This window comes from Schistocerca cancellata, chromosome 3, assembly GCF_023864275.1.
Source record: "Schistocerca cancellata isolate TAMUIC-IGC-003103 chromosome 3, iqSchCanc2.1, whole genome shotgun sequence".
Classification (NCBI taxonomy): domain Eukaryota; kingdom Metazoa; phylum Arthropoda; class Insecta; order Orthoptera; family Acrididae; genus Schistocerca; species Schistocerca cancellata.
In genome coordinates this window covers 226233006-226249976 of record NC_064628.1, presented here as the reverse complement: position 1 = coordinate 226249976, position 16971 = coordinate 226233006, and the positions used below count along the sequence as shown (strand labels likewise).

Here is a 16971-nt window from a genome sequence, read left to right as displayed (position 1 = left end):
CGTTTTGCACAACTGTCCTCCTCGTTCCTAAGGGTCTGACCGATGAGACCGTGAATGACAACGACTGCAGGATACACAGTGGATAACCCGTCTTATGCAAACCAAAATCGTTCTTTATGTATCCTAAAAGGACCGGAATAGTAGACGGTGGTCGAAGAAGACGACACTTGTTTCTTCAAATATGGAATACTACCTGCATAATGTAGGAAAGACAAAATAGACGACAATTTTTCATTCTCTTCATTCACCTGGATCGCGGTAGGATCGATAGCGCAACACCCATCTCATCTGTGACCTGCTGTACGTATTCTGCCACTAGTGAACTGAGTCACCTCACAAACATTTAGGGTGTGAAATGGAATCTACTTACCGAGTAGTGAAGTGCCCTTCTGCACTGAGTCGTAAGGCGACAGATTTCAGTGGGAGAATACAAATTGGTACGAGTTGGCTTCCTACAAGTGACATATCCAACCCTTTCTCGAACTAACATATCAAGAAAGGGAAGGAAGTCATCATTTTCCACTTGCATAGTAAAGTGTATATTCGTTCTGTGGATTCGCTGCCACGAGCCCAAATAACGAAAGTGTCGAAGTAGCTTACGACAACAAATTGAATAACGTCCTCGAAGGCAGCCGATGTTTCGGCATGTGAAAACCGCATTATTCGCAAGGCAGAATTGCTATGAGATATCGATGTGCATGGTAACTTCAAGTTTCGGTTGGTTGGGTCATGTCTACGGAACCCAAGCCACAACCACAATATAACGAAAGATGACCTTCGACAGATGGTATCTACCGCGAAATATTGGTTAATGGGTAGGCAACTAGCGATAACTGCGTCCCTCTGTTTGTCCAAGCATGCTTCCAAGAAAAGTTTAACCAAAAACCTCAGTGTCCATTTATAAGATCACTTGCGAGTTTAATCTCAAAAGTGGTACTCACGTAAAACATTTCAACTTTCGACTCGCCGAGAAAATCTTAAGTTTCACAGCAGAAGCATCGTGTCCATATCAAGGAAATTCAAGCAAGTTTCAATGTCGCAAACTCACGGAGACATTCCCCGAAAACTCGTTTAATTTAAGTGGCAACAATAGGTGACAAAGGGCTCAACATAGTGACAGCAATGAAGCTGGATAGTCTCATTCACTGAGAATTTAAGGAAGTCACCCGATTGCATTACCGTAAGGTATCTGAACAGCCGACGAACAGTTGAACATGAACACTAAAAAGTTTCATTCTCTTCTCGGCTGATTCGTCTCATTTTTATTTCATTCCTTTATTTCAGCTGTTGCATCTGAGTAATTTTTGTACCTATTAAATACATCGATTCAGATTATGAGCAGCCTAAGTGATTGCAACACTTAAGCCATCAACTCCCATTTTTCTCAGAGTGCAGAGAACAGGATGGGAGTCCATCGTCACCACCACGAAACCGCGGTCGTGTGCCAAGCTCTTCTTCTCATCTCAGAGTAGCACTTGCAGCTTATGTCTTCAATTGTTTCGGGTTGTATTCCAGTTTCAGTCTTATCCCACAGTTTTTACCCTCTACGCCTCCTTCTAGTACCGTGGAAGTTATTCCACGATGTCTTAAGACAAGCCCTATCATCCTGTCTGTTCTTCTTGTCAGTGTCTTCCATACAGTCCTTTCCCCACCGACTCTCCGTAGAAACTTCTCATTCCTTACCTGATCAGTCCACCAAATTTTCAACATTCTTCTGTAGCACCACATCTCAGATGCTTCCATTCTCCTCTTTTCCTGTTTCCCCTCAGTCCATGTTTCACTGGCACACAATGCTGTGGTACATTCTCCTCAAACAAATGTCTGTTATTGATACCAGTAAACTTCTCCTTGCCCGAAATCCATTTTTTTTTCTAGAGCCTGTCTGCTTTTTGTGTCCACCTTGCTCCATTCGTCATGGGCTATTTTGTTGCCTAGTTAGCAGAATTACTCAACTTCATCTACTGCGTCTTCACCAGTCCTGATATTTTCGTTATTGCATTTTGTCTCGTTTTTCTTAGATTTACTCTCAGCCTGTATTCTGTACTTATTGACTATTCGTTCCATTCATCAGAATCTGTAATTCTAATCACTTACACTGAAAATAACAATGACATCTGCGATCACTGACATCCTTCCACTTCTAATTTTCATTTCATTTTGAACTTTTATTTTATATCCATCAATGCTTTATTGCACCTCTTTCAATTCGAGCATTTAGTTTTTAGTCTTCGGGTTTTATTGTTCCCTTGTGCCCTTGTACATATTTTATATACCCGTTTTTCCTTATAGCTTACCCCTATTTTTCTCAGTACTTCGAAGATCGTGCACCATTTCACGTTGTCGACTTCTTTTCCCGCGTCGACAGATTGTACGTACGCATCTTGATTTTTTTTTAGTGTTGTTTGCATTATCAGCCTCTGAGATAACGGGCGAGTTGTGGCTTCCTGGAAATTTATGTTCAGAATTGGGGCGGCCGCACAGACAGCTCGCAAGTCTCAACGTCAGAACTGCCCCTCCGGTGCCTTTTAACCTTCCTAAAGCTATACTGGTCGTCATCTAGCACATCCTCAATTTTCTTTTCCAATCACCTGTGTGTTATTCTTAAGCAACTTGGATTCATGAGCTGTTAAGCTGACTGTGCGATATTCTCGGACTTGTCAGCTCCTGCATTCTTCGGAATTATGTAAATGTTGTTTTCCCGTAAGTCAGATGGTTTTTCGCGCTGTCTCATACTTTCTACACACCAACGTGAATAGTTTCTTGCCACTTCCCCTTACGATTTTAGAAGTTTTGATCGAATATTATCTATCGCTTATGCCTTATTCGATTTTAAGTCGTCCAAATCCCTACTACTGGATCCTCTGTCTCTTCTATATGGACTACTGTTTCTTTTCCTATCGCGTCATTAGGCAAGATTTCTCCCTCATAGAGGCCTTCGATATACTCATTCTACCCAAGCACTATCTCCTGTGTACTTAACAGTGGAGTTCCCATTGCCCTCTTAATGTTACCGCTCTTACGTTATTTGGTTGTTTTAACTTTTCTGTATGCCGAGTCAGTGTACCTTTCTTCACATTTTTCATACAGTCATTTCACCTTAGCTTCCGTGCACTTGCTATATATTTCGAAGTGGCCTGTATTTCTGTTTTCCTGAAATTCCCTGAATGTTTTGCTACTTCCTAATTTCTTCGATCAACTGAAGTATTTCTTCTGTTTCTTAATACCTATGTTTTTCTTTCCATTTTATGTGATAACCCAGTCCACTTCATTTTAAACGCCCACTGAGCTATTCGCTGTCGCATCTATAACCTCAGAGAATTTCAAGCGTATCTTTTCAGTCCTTAGTAATTCCGTAACGCACTTCTTTGCATACATCTCGGATATATCTGAAAGAACAGGCATCACGGATTCATACTTTCGCTTTTTCCTTATTTCCCCGAGATTTGTGAAGTGGTTTAATCATTATTGCTCATTAGCCATTTGAGAACATTTAGAAAACGGGCATTTGCGGCTGACTGCAGAACGATTCCTCTGCGCCAACGTAAATTTCACGTCAGGATCATGAACATAATATTAGTGGGATTAGGGCTGGCCTGGAGGCGAAAGGCAGTCTTTTTTCCTCGCTCTATTTACAAGTGGAACGAGAAAAGAAATGGCTAGTAGTGGCATAGCGTACCCTCCACCACGCACCATACGGTGGCTGGCAGAGTATTTATGTGAAGGTAGAAGGTTTCTTGTTTTATTTGCTCTGTGTGCTGTCACTCTTGATATAATTTTGTCTGATAATTCGCGTCTTGTAGTTGATACAGAGATTTTGTAACAAATTGAGGTCAATTTGGCTCGATATATTATTTCACTAGATGATTGGACCCGCTTTTATTGAGAAAAAAATGTTCAAATGGCTCTGAGCACTATGGGACTTAACAGCTTGTAACGCTACTGCCCGCTCGGACGTACGTTAGCTCTTTAAAGCCTGTACTGTAATAAGTTCACGGGCTTCACCTTATAAACAAGGATTTTAGTACATAAGTTGACCGCGTGTACCTAATTGGAAGCAATTCGGACGTATATCCAGTCAGTAACTACAGTGATGCGTCAAGCAAATGTAAAGTACAATTCTGCATTCGCACGGACAAGAAGTACACACAGTAGATACTACCAATGATTAATAATACGGTCGCCAGCCTAATTAGGCATTGAGTGAGTTTTTCCTTGCACAAGTGGGTGCATGTACAAGCATAATAACACGTAGTAATGTTGCGTTTTATGGCAAAGTTTGGAACCAGAAAGAATCTACTGAACTAAGGTTTTCTTCTTTTGTACTAATTTGGACGAACTAAAATTACACAACACCACACAGCAATGATTACTACTAACTGCATTTTGTATATTGATCAGACTGAAATCGGGCATAGATTACCCTAGAATTAGCAATTTTGAAAGCACACATACAATGTCACTATTAAAATTGGAAAAACACTAATACACTTAGGTTTAATATAGAACTTAACTTTGCTGTTCAAAATCTGATCAGTACCCTTCAAGATTTGAAAGAACAGACAAGAAAAAAGGGGGGGGGCCCTGAAACTGTTATGGTCGTTGTACTGAAACTATTAAGTACTGAAGATAAATTAACACTCATAATTATTAACCTATGGATTACTAATCTTTTGTCTCACTTCTGGATTATTTAACTATCATTCTTTCTGTCTCAAATTAATTAAGTGTCATTGCTAGCTCAATTCAAAAAAACTCTCTTCCAATTTAGTCATACTTTTGTTCTTTATCAACATTTGCAATAACACACAGAACTTTAAACTTCTTTATAGCATAGATTTGTCTGCTGATAATTCTCGTTAACACTAACTTTAAACTTTCAGTTCGGGATACTCGGGTTGCACAATATGTGGTAAGGACCCTGTCTAGGCCAGTGATCAGGATAAGTAATGGCTGAGGCAATTCTGGTAAAAGTCACGTTATTATTGAACAGTTAGAAACAGTTTCGACACTGGTCCACACAGATACAATTCTAAAGATGAAATAAATGTTTGACCTGTGCACGTCGGTGCGGCGGATGGTGGGCAGCGAGATAGCGAGAAGCACAGCACACATGCAAGCACGGCTAAGGCTCTCACTGCATCGGCACTTTCCTTCTTCTTAGCGTTGTAATCTTTCCAATTTTGTGCCTAAGAATATAGCCATGCCATGTAGTCGTCGGAATCGGCACATCCGAGGCTCAATGGAATCCACTTTTCCTGGATAGCCTCCTCGATACGGTACGTGTTCCTCTGACCGATGCCCAACTCCGACTGTAATACTGAGCCCGTTGTGCCGAACCGCGCCAGTGTGCGTTTTCCCGCACTCGCCTGCCTCCACCTTTTCCCACTCCCCTACAGGTAGGGTATTCACCACAGGTTTTCTACTCAACATATATTAATACCTTTCCTACGTATGGACCAAGCGTATAAATAAAATTTTCACATCTTACTTTAGTTTTAACATTAAATACACTTCCCTTTGATTACCACATTACTTGAAATCTAACATAAATAATAATATTCATTTCGAAAGTTGCTCACAGTTTCTTTAACATTACACGAAAAGAAAAAGAAATTCAAAACATTGCTTACATTAATTTATCAACATTCAGAAAGAAAAATAAAATTTATCATATGTACAGTTGTTGTTGTTACAAGCTGTGGTCATCAGTCCCCTAGAACTTAGAACTACTTAAACCTAACTAACCTAAAGACATCACACACATCCATGCCCGAGGGAGGATTCGAACCTGTGACCGTAGCAGTCGCGTGGTTCTGGACTGCGCGCCTAGAACCGCGAGACCACCGCGGCCGGCTTTTATTGAGAGCGTTAGTGGTTTCTTAGAGAACCGACACTCGGGACTGAATTGTCACGTCTGCGATTTTCATCTCCTTAGTCTATGGCGCGACAGTTTTCATTGTCTCATCTGAGTCCGTGGGGAGCGATGTGCATTTCGGAAGGTCCAACCGATGCAGATTACTGTTACTACCTGAAGGCGTGTCGAGCTCAGTTGGCGCCTTTTAACATGTTCAGCCGTCCCATAGGACCTACGTTTGTAGAACCCACTTTGATAGGTCCGGGGGCGTACTACACAAAAGAAGCAGCTGCTCGGATAGCAGAGTATTTGTGCACAAGGTTTTTTTTTAGGCTAGTCGTTGGTTTGTGATGTTTTCATGAACACTCGGCAGTCGACACGCCTATAGGGAAATCAAACCGCGTTCAGAGTAAATACTATTAGACTGTATAAATTTTATCAGTAAACTATCGAAGTATTCGTAACAAAGTTCCCGAATTTATTATCCTCCAGGAAAGTTCTCAACATCAAATTATTGTTGGGAGTGAGGGTTGGCTAAAACCCGAAGTAAAAGCTCTGAAAGATTTAGTGAGTCTTGGAATGTTTTCGGAAAGATAGACCGGACGCCGTAGGAGGGGGAGTGGACGCTGCAATCGACAAAAATATTGTTTTATTGTGGTAGAAATAGAGTGTAATAGTGAAGTTGTCTGTTCGGCCATAACAGGTCTAGGTGAAATTAAGTTAATTTTAGGATGTTCAAGGACCACCCGACTCGCTGTGTCAGTTATAGAGCATTCGTAGAAAATCTGCGGTCAGTTGTACACAAATACCCAGGTCATCAATGACAAGGACGTGTATGGATTCTTCGCAGGGGTATAGACAGACAGTCTTGTGAAATACTTTTGAACTCGTTTTGCGAAAACTGTCTTGAGCAGCTAGTTCGGCAGCCCATATGGAATGGAAATATTTTGCACTTTGTAGTTACAAACAGGCCAGATATTATAGATATCAGTATAGAGACATAGCGACTACTGTTAGGAAAGTTAATAAATCAGTAAAGAGCAAATAAGCAGTTGTTAACATCGCGCGTAGACAATTAACTGCAATCATTTGGTTCCAGAATGATCGACACTGAGAAATTATTGGCAAATTTTAAACAGATTATAAATAGCGCACTGGAGAAGTATGTGCCAGTAAGTGGATTTAAGACGGAAAAGACCCACCATGATTTAATAACTACATTCGGAAAAGGCTGAAAAAGCTAAGCCTGTTGCACTGCCAGTTCAAAAGAGGACGCGCTAATGACGACCAGCAAATATTAGTACAGATTCGTGCGCCTGTGAAAAGATCTATGCGCGAAGCATACAACAGGTACCACCATCATACGACTACCTTGATTAAAGATCTGGCGGAGAATCCGAAAAAATTCTTTTCCTATGTAAAATGGCTAAGCGGGTCTAAGGCTTGCATCCAATCACTCTTTGATCAGTCGGTTTTGACAGTAGAAGATAGCGAAAGGAAGGCCGAAATTTTAAGTTCCATGTTTACGAAATCGCTCACGCAGCAGAATCGTACAAACGTATCGTCGTTTGACCATCGTACAGAGTGCCGTATCAATGACAAAGTAATTTAATTATCCCTGGCACAGAGAAACAACTGAATGAGTTGAAAATAAATATACCGTCAGTTACGGTAAGAATCCGAATACGGTTTTACAAAGAGTACTCTAGGTCACTGGTCCCTTACTTAGTTTGCATTTACCGCGAAACTCTCCACCAGTGCGAAGTACCGAGCGAATGGAAATGGAAACGGCTGTGAGCACTATGGGACTTGACTTCTGAGGTCATCAGTCCCCTAGAACTTAGAACTACTTAAACCTAACTAACCTAAGGACATCACACACATGCATGCCCGAGGCAGGATTCGAACCTGCGACCGTAGCGGTCGCGCGGTTCCAGACTGTAGCGCCTAGAACCGCTCGGCCACCCCAGCCGGCGTTATGTGCGACTGGAAGAAAAAAAATGCAGGCGACTCCAGTATATAAGGGAAGTAAAAGAACGGACGTGCAAAATTACAGACCAATGTCCTTAACATCGATTTGCTGCAGAATTCTAGAGCATATTCTGAGTTCGAATAGAATAAATTTCCTAGAGACCGAAAAGCTCCACGAGTCAACACAGCTTTAGAAAGCATCGCTCTTGGGAAACCAGCTTGCTCTTATATCACGTGATATGCTGCGAACTATGGATGAAGGGCAACAGGCAGATTCCATATTTCTAGAGCATTCGACATGGTACGCCGCTGCAGGTTGTTAACAGAGGTACCAACACACGGAACAGGCTCCCAGATATGTGAGTGTCTCGAAGACTTTTTAAGTAATAGAACCCAGCATATTGTCCTCGACGGCGAGTGTTCATCGGAGACAGGAGTAACATCAGGGGTGCCCGAGGGAAGTGTGGTAGGACCGTTACTGTTTTCTGTATACATAAATGATCTGGCGGACAGGGTGGGCAGCAGTCTGCGGTTGTCCGTTGGTGATGCTGTGGCGTACAGGAAAGTGCCGAACATAAGTGACCTAGGGTGGTATAAGATGAGCTAGACAAAATTTCTAGGTGTGTGATGAATGGCAGATGGTTCTAAATGTAGAAATATGTAAGTTAACGCGTATTTTTAGGAAAAATAGACCCTTAATGTTCGGATTCAGCATTAGTAGTGTCCAGTCACGTTGTTTAAATGTCTGGGCGTAACGTTTCGAAGCGATATGAAATGGTACGAGCATGTGAGGATTATGGTAGGGATGGGGAATGGTCGAGTTTGGTTTATTGGGACAATCTTACGAAAGTATGGTTCATCTGTAAGCGATGCTGGTTACAGAAAGCTAGTGCGACCCGTTCCTGAGTACTACTTGAGTGTGTGAGACCGTACCAGGTCGGACTGAAAGGAGACGTCGAAGGAGTTCAGGGGTGAGCTGCTAGAGTTGTTATTGGTAGGTTCGATCAGCATGCAAGTGTTACGGATATGCATCGATAACTCAAGAGGGAGTCCCTGGAGGAAAGAAGACATTTCGAAGAACGCTACTGAGAAAGTTTAGAGAAACGACGTTTGAAGCTGCCTGTAGAAGGATCCTACTGCCGCCAACACACATTTCGCGTAGGGACCACGACGATAAGATACGAGACATTAGGCTCGTACGACAATCATTTTTCCCTCGCTCTATCGGCGAGTGGAACAGGAAAGCGAACGCCTAGTAGTGGTGTAGCGCACCCTCCACCACACCACGTGCAGTTTCTTTCGGAGCACGTATGTAGATGTAGAAAAAGTTATGCACGAGAAGTGGCAGAAAAGGAACGAGACAAATGCTACAAGTTTCTGTGTTTACCGAATGGAAGGTAGCGAAAAATAATCTGATAATTAGACCACAGATGAGTAGGAGATGTCTTGAGTGGGGGACGTCCAGTAGATGAAAATTTCCCCGCTAACCATAGGTTACAAAAACAAGGTTGCGGAGATGCGGTGATAAAACGACTGGCCAAGAGCCACGAGCGGGCGGAAGAAGTTCGTGCGGCAAGGCGACGGCCAGACGTGCGAATTTTCTAGCGGCTTTCGGGCTGGTAGAGACGCGGCCGAAATTCACGCCGCGGCTGCACGGGAGGTTCGCGTCGCAAGAAGCAGAATGCAGACCGGTCCATTTCCCTTCAGGAATTCCAGCTGCCTGAGATACCACAGGGGTGGTTTTTCATGCGGTGCTCAGCCCGTTCCGCGGTCCCGATCAGAATGTTTCAGTGTTGATATGCAACATGGATTACTTGGACAGTGGGCTGTTAATAATGGAAAAACAAATATTAGGTAATCTGCCTTATAAGAAACCCAGACTGTAAAAAGCGGGAGTATAAATATGAAGGTATGGCCTTGCAACTGCCATAGAAAAGCAGGAATATGAAGATGGAGGAATGGCTAGCAAATACCATAGCACTTACTGGGGGCGAATGAGAGAAAAGGGACGTGGAAAATGAATTAAAAATTACAAGTACGAAAAGCACACTGCGCAACGCTATTAAGAGATTATTTTTTCAAAACGCCTTAATTGCCTCCCATTGCGCTTTAGAAGTTTGAAATTTGGCTCATAGGTGCCTGAAAGCCTCCTCTGTAATGGTACAGAAGCCCTGCGGCGTCACCCTCGGACTCGGGGACGCTTCAAAAAGCAACGTGAAGACAAATACGAAAGAAAGGCCAGACCTCAGTTCATGTGAGCTGTAACGTGCTTCAATTAAGTCATATTGGTGCCAAATTTTACCCAGTTGTGCGCAACGCCACCGGAAACGTGTTATGATGTTAAAAAGAATTACGATAACAGCTGGTAAAATTGTTGTTTTATTTCGTACATCACCAATTTTGCGGCCTAAACCACATAATTCGGTGCAAAATTGTTGAAAGGTCATAGATGTACACGTCGCTCATAGTCAAGACATATTATTCAGTAATTATTGTCTACTTTGCATTTACGAAAGAAAGGTGACATAAACGTGATCCATTAATTTCGTAAAAATTACTGGTGACTGAAACATGTAGTTACATATGAGTGTTTAAAAATTTACCTGCATCGGTGTGATGGTAATGCAACTCATTTTTGGGAAGAGTAGAAGAGGCTCGCACAAGCCACTAATATGGACGGTCTTGACAACTATTGACACTGCTGACAACTCCCGGGCGATTCAACTCTTCTCTAAGGACATCAGGGGACAGCAACCCCCTCCAATATGATAGTGCCGACTTGGAGTACAGTGCGACGACAGTGTTTGCTTTGGTGTACGGAACAACTGAGTAGCTTTCAAGACCTCCTGTTTCGCGTCCATGAAGAGGTGCGACATTGAAACATGAATGAATAAAACGGCAAAGGGTCCCTCTATCACCCCTCAGATCGGCAAGACCCTCAAATATCTGATCCATACATAATTTGTTACACAGTGATATTAGTCTTGAGTTAATAAAGGATAATTGAGGTAGAGGTATGGCAAATCTTCAGAGCAAAAGGGAATGTTTCCAGAATGAGATTTTCACTCTACAACGGAGTGTGCGCTGATATGATACTTCCTGGCAGATTAAAACCGTGTGCCGGACCGAGACTCGAACTCGGGACCTTTGCCTTTCGCTGGCAAGTGCCCTACCAACTGAGCTGTCCAAGCACGACTCACGCCTCGGCCTCACAGCTTTACTTCTGCCAGTACCTCGTCTCCTTCCTTCCAAACTTTACAGAAGCTCTCCTGCGAGATACTGGCAGAAGTAAAGCTGTGAGGACAGGGCGTGAGTCGTGCTTGGGTAGCTCAGTTGGTAGAGCACTTGCCCGCGTAAGGCAAAGGTCCCGAGTTCGAGTCTCGGTCCGGCACACGGTTTTAATCTGCCAGGAAGTTTCGAAAGGGAATGCATCAATACAATCAGGGCGAACGTCTGGGCAACATTCAGGTCGGGGGCATAGTCTTCATGGGAAATTGTTTGGGAGAGGTGGTATTAATGAAGTCTCCTTTACGAGTCCTGCCCGTCCCTCCCCCCCCCCTCCACCCCAGGGGTTCCTGTGTTGAGAGGGGGGACGGCAGGATTCATTGTGCGATCAATAGCTCGCTCCGCGTCTCCTGAAGCGCGATCTTTGGTGTGAAGAGTGCGTAGCACCTTTGCCACGAGTGAAGCTGAGACCATTTTCCAGGAGAGGCAGTATGTGACGCAGCACAGACAGTGCAGTCTGCAGGCCAGAAGGTTCGCTCTTGATTTCACGATCCGTGTGACTAACAATTTGTCTGGCTGAGAATCTTCTTTATACGAGGAACGTGCTTCGGAAACGGAAGACATATTATACCTTTGGCCGACCAGATTTGGAAGCGAGCGGTAGGTCGTCGTCACCACACATCTCCTGGTCGCTCCAAGATTTTCCACAGTTTGTCACCACAGAGCAGCTTTGGATGATCGGTGCGCTACTTTTAATTCATTGTTTTGGGGCCGAGACCACGTGTCATACGTAGAAACTGATCATACTCCCTGATGTGGGCGTGATAATAGTGACTGGTTCAATTCCTGCTCGTGTTTGTGTCTTGCTGCTGTTGTATCAGACTCGGTCCAGCATCGTGTTGTTGTTGTTCCCTATACCTGTCTCTCTCCAGGTGATTTGAGGAGTGTATCACTCGTAAGAAAACATAGTGCGCTAGTAGCGTACACTCCGCTGCAGAGTGAAAATCTCATTCTGGACAGTAGCTTCAGTTTGATAATTGTCATAGTGTTCTGATTTGATTACAGGTTTTAAATTATAAGTATTTTGTAAATTATTCTTAAGGTCAATTTTTCATTATTCGTTACCTAAAAATTACTTTGTCTGGTGTCTAGTATACTAAATAGCCAAGTCCCTTTCTTTAGATATATGGAGACTAAGCTCTTGCGTCTTATAGGGACAATCTATTTGCCTGTGTTTTGGGGGGTTATACTTCCGAGCCAAGCTTGTCTTTAACGTAAATGAGGTTCATCAGCCAACCCTTCACATGTTTCTTCCACGTATGTTTTCTGTCCCGTACTGTGGTTAAGTATTTGCTGTTTCCACCTCGTGGCTTGATTTGAAGCTGAGACTCGAACGGGGACAGAAATTCTTTTCAATTAGATGGGAGTGGCGGTGGGGGGGGGGGGGGAGGAATGTCTCCATCAGTAACCTTTTTATCTTTTTAGGACTTATCACAAAAGTTTTTTCTACACTGCCAGCTTGTAATCTGATGACTTAAATTTTGCTTGTTTTACTTAAGAGTTGTTTCCCTCTTCATCACGCTATCACTGTATGTTTGTGCCTTGGGGCGTGTATGCGCTGGTTGCTTAGAATGAGAGGAGAGTGGTGTTCAGCGTATTGAGCCTGCACTAAGTAATTTCTGGGCCGTTCGTCCGAGATTCATTGCCCGACGAATGGTAGCTTCATACCAAGATAAACTTGAATTATTTGTAGTATTTTATTCAGATACATTCTAGAGATGTTTATTGCCTGCCTGTCGTATTATATTTACTGTGAAACACTGTTGTTTGGGAATTCTTGAATTTTGTACCTAAACCTTAGGAAACTATCAAGACACTGTCTTATAGATTATCAGTAATTGTTGCTAAATTGTCTAAAATGGGTTTGTCTTAATATGTCAAGATCCTTTTGACCTAACTAATAATCTTATTTTTCCTGAGGAGTGTTAATAAAAGTCTTGTTGCAAGTGATGTTCAATCCTTATTTTGCCATGTTCTTCAACTCCCAGCAACCTTACGCCACAAGTGTGTAACATTCAAAAGCCACATGTATTGGCCTATGAAAAATCCACCAAATGCACTTCCAACAAATCTTAGTTTGTGTTAATTTTTTTTAAAAAGTTGTTTTTAGGTGTCATGTTTTCCTCTGGAAAATATTTTAACAGGTTTTCACATACTTAACTGCCTCATCAGCCACAAACTCGGAAGGAAAATTTTGCAGGACACTTTGCAAAGAGCTTACAATGCAAATTTAAAGTATGTTCGTAAATTTCTTACTCCAGATCACTTTCTTTGAACAAATTTGATTTTTTCTTCACAGTCTCATTAACATTGCTGCAACGAAAGTGATGTGTGCCATAGGTACTAGAACAACTGAAAAGAATAATACCTTAGTACCGTATCTGTTTAGAACTATCAGTTTTTCCTACTGATAACAGTTTTTCGAGTGAATTAACTGAAATTCGATAATACTCAAAAAGTACATAGAGACAGCAGCTAATAGATCTGATCACTTTGGGTTATCAGTGACAATAAGGCAGTCATGGCAACAATGCTTACCAAAATACAGTACAAACAGTGACAGAAAATACTGCATAATACACTATGTGATCAAAAGTATCCACATACCTGGCTGAAAATGACTTACAAGTTCGTGGCGCCCTCCATCGTTAACGCTGGAATTCAATATGTTGTTGGCCCACCCTTAGCCTTGATGACAGCTTCCATTCTCTCAGGCGTACGGTCAATCAAGTGCTGGAAGGTTTCTTGGGGAAAAGCGGCCCATTCCTCACGGAGTGCTGCACTGAGGAGGAGTATCGAGTCGGTTGGTGAGGCCTGGCGCGAAGTCGGGTTCGAAAACATCCCAAAAATATTCTATAGGACTCAGGTCAGGACTCTGTGCAGGCCAGTTCATTTGTCGTGTAACCACTCCGCCACAGGCCGTGCATTATGAATAGATGCTCGATCGTGTTGAAATATGCAATCGCCACCCCAGAACTGCTCCTCAACAGTGGGAAGCCAGAAGGTGCTTAAAACACCAGTGTAGGCCTGTGCTGTGATAGTGCCACGAAAAGCAACAAGGGGTGCAAGCCCCCTCCATGAAAAACACGACCACACCATAACACCACCACCTTCGAATTTTACTGTTGGCACTACAGACGCTGGCAGATGACGTTCACCAGGCATTCGTCATACCCACACTCTGCCACCCGATCGCCACATTGTGTACAGTGTTTCGTCACTCCACACAACGTTTTTCCACTGTTCATTCGTCCAACTTTTACGCTCCTTACACCAAGCAAGGTATCGCTTGGCATTTACCGGAGTGATGTGTGGCTTATGAGCAGCCGTTCAACCATGAAATCCAAGTTTTCTCACTTCCTGCCTGTCATAGTACTTGCAGTGGATCCTGATGCATTTTGGAATTCCTTCGTGATACTCTGGATAGATGTTTGCCTACTACACATTACGACCCTCTTCAACTGTTGGCCGTCACTGTCAGTCAACAGATGAGGTCGGCATTTACGCTTTTGTGTTGGACGTGTCCCATCACGTTTCCACTTCGCTATCACATCGGAAACAGTGGACCTATGGATATTTAAGAGTGTGGAAATCTAGCGCAAATACGTATGATACAAGTGAAGCACCCCAATCTGCTCTCTCGCGATGTCTAATGACTACTGGGGTCGCCGATATAGAGTACCTGGCAAGAGGTGGCAGCACAGTGCACCTAATATGAAAAGCATAGAGATGGAGATACGGAGACGCTGGGCGGAACGCTTTTGGGAAATGCATGAAGCGTAACATTAACAGAGGATCCCTCACATCATAGGAAGTTGGCTTCTATCGTAACCATTCATGCGTTGATATTTACAGTTTTTCTTGCTTTAGTTGTTCCTCTCAAGCCATTGTCATCAGCTGGTTTAATATGCAACTGCGTTTTTAGCGTAACATGTATTAGTTGGAGTAGGTTAGTCTAAATACTGGCCTACTAACTGACTGTTTGTGGGATACACAGAAGAGTTTTTAGAGCAGCGACTCTCCATTCAGTCCAAATCACGACAGCTGTAGGAATCTCAGAGGTGTTAGTGTAAGATCCAAAGGAATGTCCGCCACATGCCAGCGTATTAACATCCTAGTAGTTAACTGCCGAAGCATCCGCATCAAACTGTCGGAATTTGAAGGTCACTTACCACTGCATACAGAAAGCTGTTTAATACTTGAAGTTGACAGCAGTCACACTTTGTGAAAACTTTAAGTGTATATCGAAAGGACGGAAAATGGAGGAGGTATATTTATCGCAGTAGACAAGTCACCCAAATCCACCGAGGTACAACCTGAAGCTTTAGCAAGATTATTTGGGCTACACTCTTTATCAGGTGTGGGCTATCGGCCACCAGATTCATATCCTAATGCAGCCGAAAACTTTAGAAAAAACATACGTTCACTGGTATTTAAGTTGACCAGTCGAGCTGTAATCATCAGAGGAAACTTAAGTCACCAAAGAATCAGTTTGCAAATTATAGTTTTGCTAGTGGTGAACATGACAAGATAACCTACGAAATATTACTAAATGCATCCTCCGCAAACTACATAGAAAATATGGTCCGAAACCTCACTAATGAAGGGAATACTGTAGATCTTATAGCAACAAACAGACATGACCGCTTTGAGGGTGTCCTTGTCGAAACTAATATCTGTGACTATGAGACAATTGTGCCAACAACGATTACCACAGCACAATGGGAAACAAAAACAAGTACAAAGACACATACGCTCAGCAAACTACAAGAAGCTGTAGTGTTATATCCCAATAAGAAACATGAAACTTTTAACATACGAGAGGCACATGTAGGGGAGCTCAGGCTCAAGTGTAAAAGAATAGTTGACCATGTACTGGATAGATAAGTAACCAAAAGAACAGTTCATAATAGGAGGGATCATCCATGTAATACTGTCAAAGTAAAGAAATGCCTAATGCGACAGAGTCAGTTACATAATAGGTGTAAAACAAAGCATTGGGCTATAGGCTAAGAGGTGTTGAATTAAACGCGGCCGGCCGTCGTGGCAGAGTGGTTCTAGGCGCTTCAGTCTGGAACCACGAGACCGCTAAAGCCGCAGGTTCGAATCCTGCCTCGGGCATGGATGTGTGTGATGTGCTAAGGTTAGTTGGGTTTAAGTATTTCTAAGTTCTAGGGGACTGATGACTTCAGATGTTAAGTCCCATAGTGCTCAGTGCCAATTAAACGCGTTTGGCTGTCAAGCACGCAGTGTGTAAAAATATGGTTCAAATGGCTCTGAGCACTATGGGACTTAACTTTTGAGGTCATCAGTCCCCTAGAACTTAGAACTACTTAAACCTAACTAACCTAAGGACATCACACACATCCATGCCGGAGGCAGGATTCGAACCTGCGACCGTAGCGGTCAGGCGGTTCCAGACTGTAGCGCCTAGAACCGCTCGGCCACTCCGGCCGGCACGCAATGAGTAAAGCCTCCAGTGATCACAGTTGCAGCATCTTGTTTAACGATCTTTTTCAAGTCCCAAAGAAAATCAGGTTGTAGGGACAGGCTGCTAGCAGCACCTTAGTTAGTTTCCAATCACTCGCGGCTGAGACAGGAAATGAGACTGAAGATAGTAAGGCTAAAGCACAAACACTTAACTCCACCTTCAAATGTTCATTTACAAAGGAAAATCTAGGAGAAGAGCCCCAAATTAATCATCGAACCACTAAAAAAGATGAATAAAATAGACATCAATATCAGTGCCTTTGGGAAAGACCTGAAATAACTTAAAGTATACAAAACGCCAGGAGCCCCTAACAGATCCTATATCAAATTTACGACTGATTTATCCCCTCTTTTAACTATAATTTGTCGTA

General features: G+C 42.9%; 1 protein-coding gene and 1 non-coding gene across 2 annotated transcripts in view; one reads left to right on the top strand and one right to left on the bottom strand.

The window, feature by feature from the left end:
• LOC126176685 (dopamine receptor 1) overlaps window positions 1–16971 on the bottom strand; it is a 1014936-nt gene that overhangs the window by 611268 nt on the left and 386697 nt on the right. The gene's annotated exons all lie outside the window — the stretch shown is intronic.
• On the top strand, window positions 11143–11217 carry Trnat-cgu (transfer RNA threonine (anticodon CGU)). Its single transcript has one exon. It is a non-coding gene; the product is annotated as a tRNA-Thr (tRNA).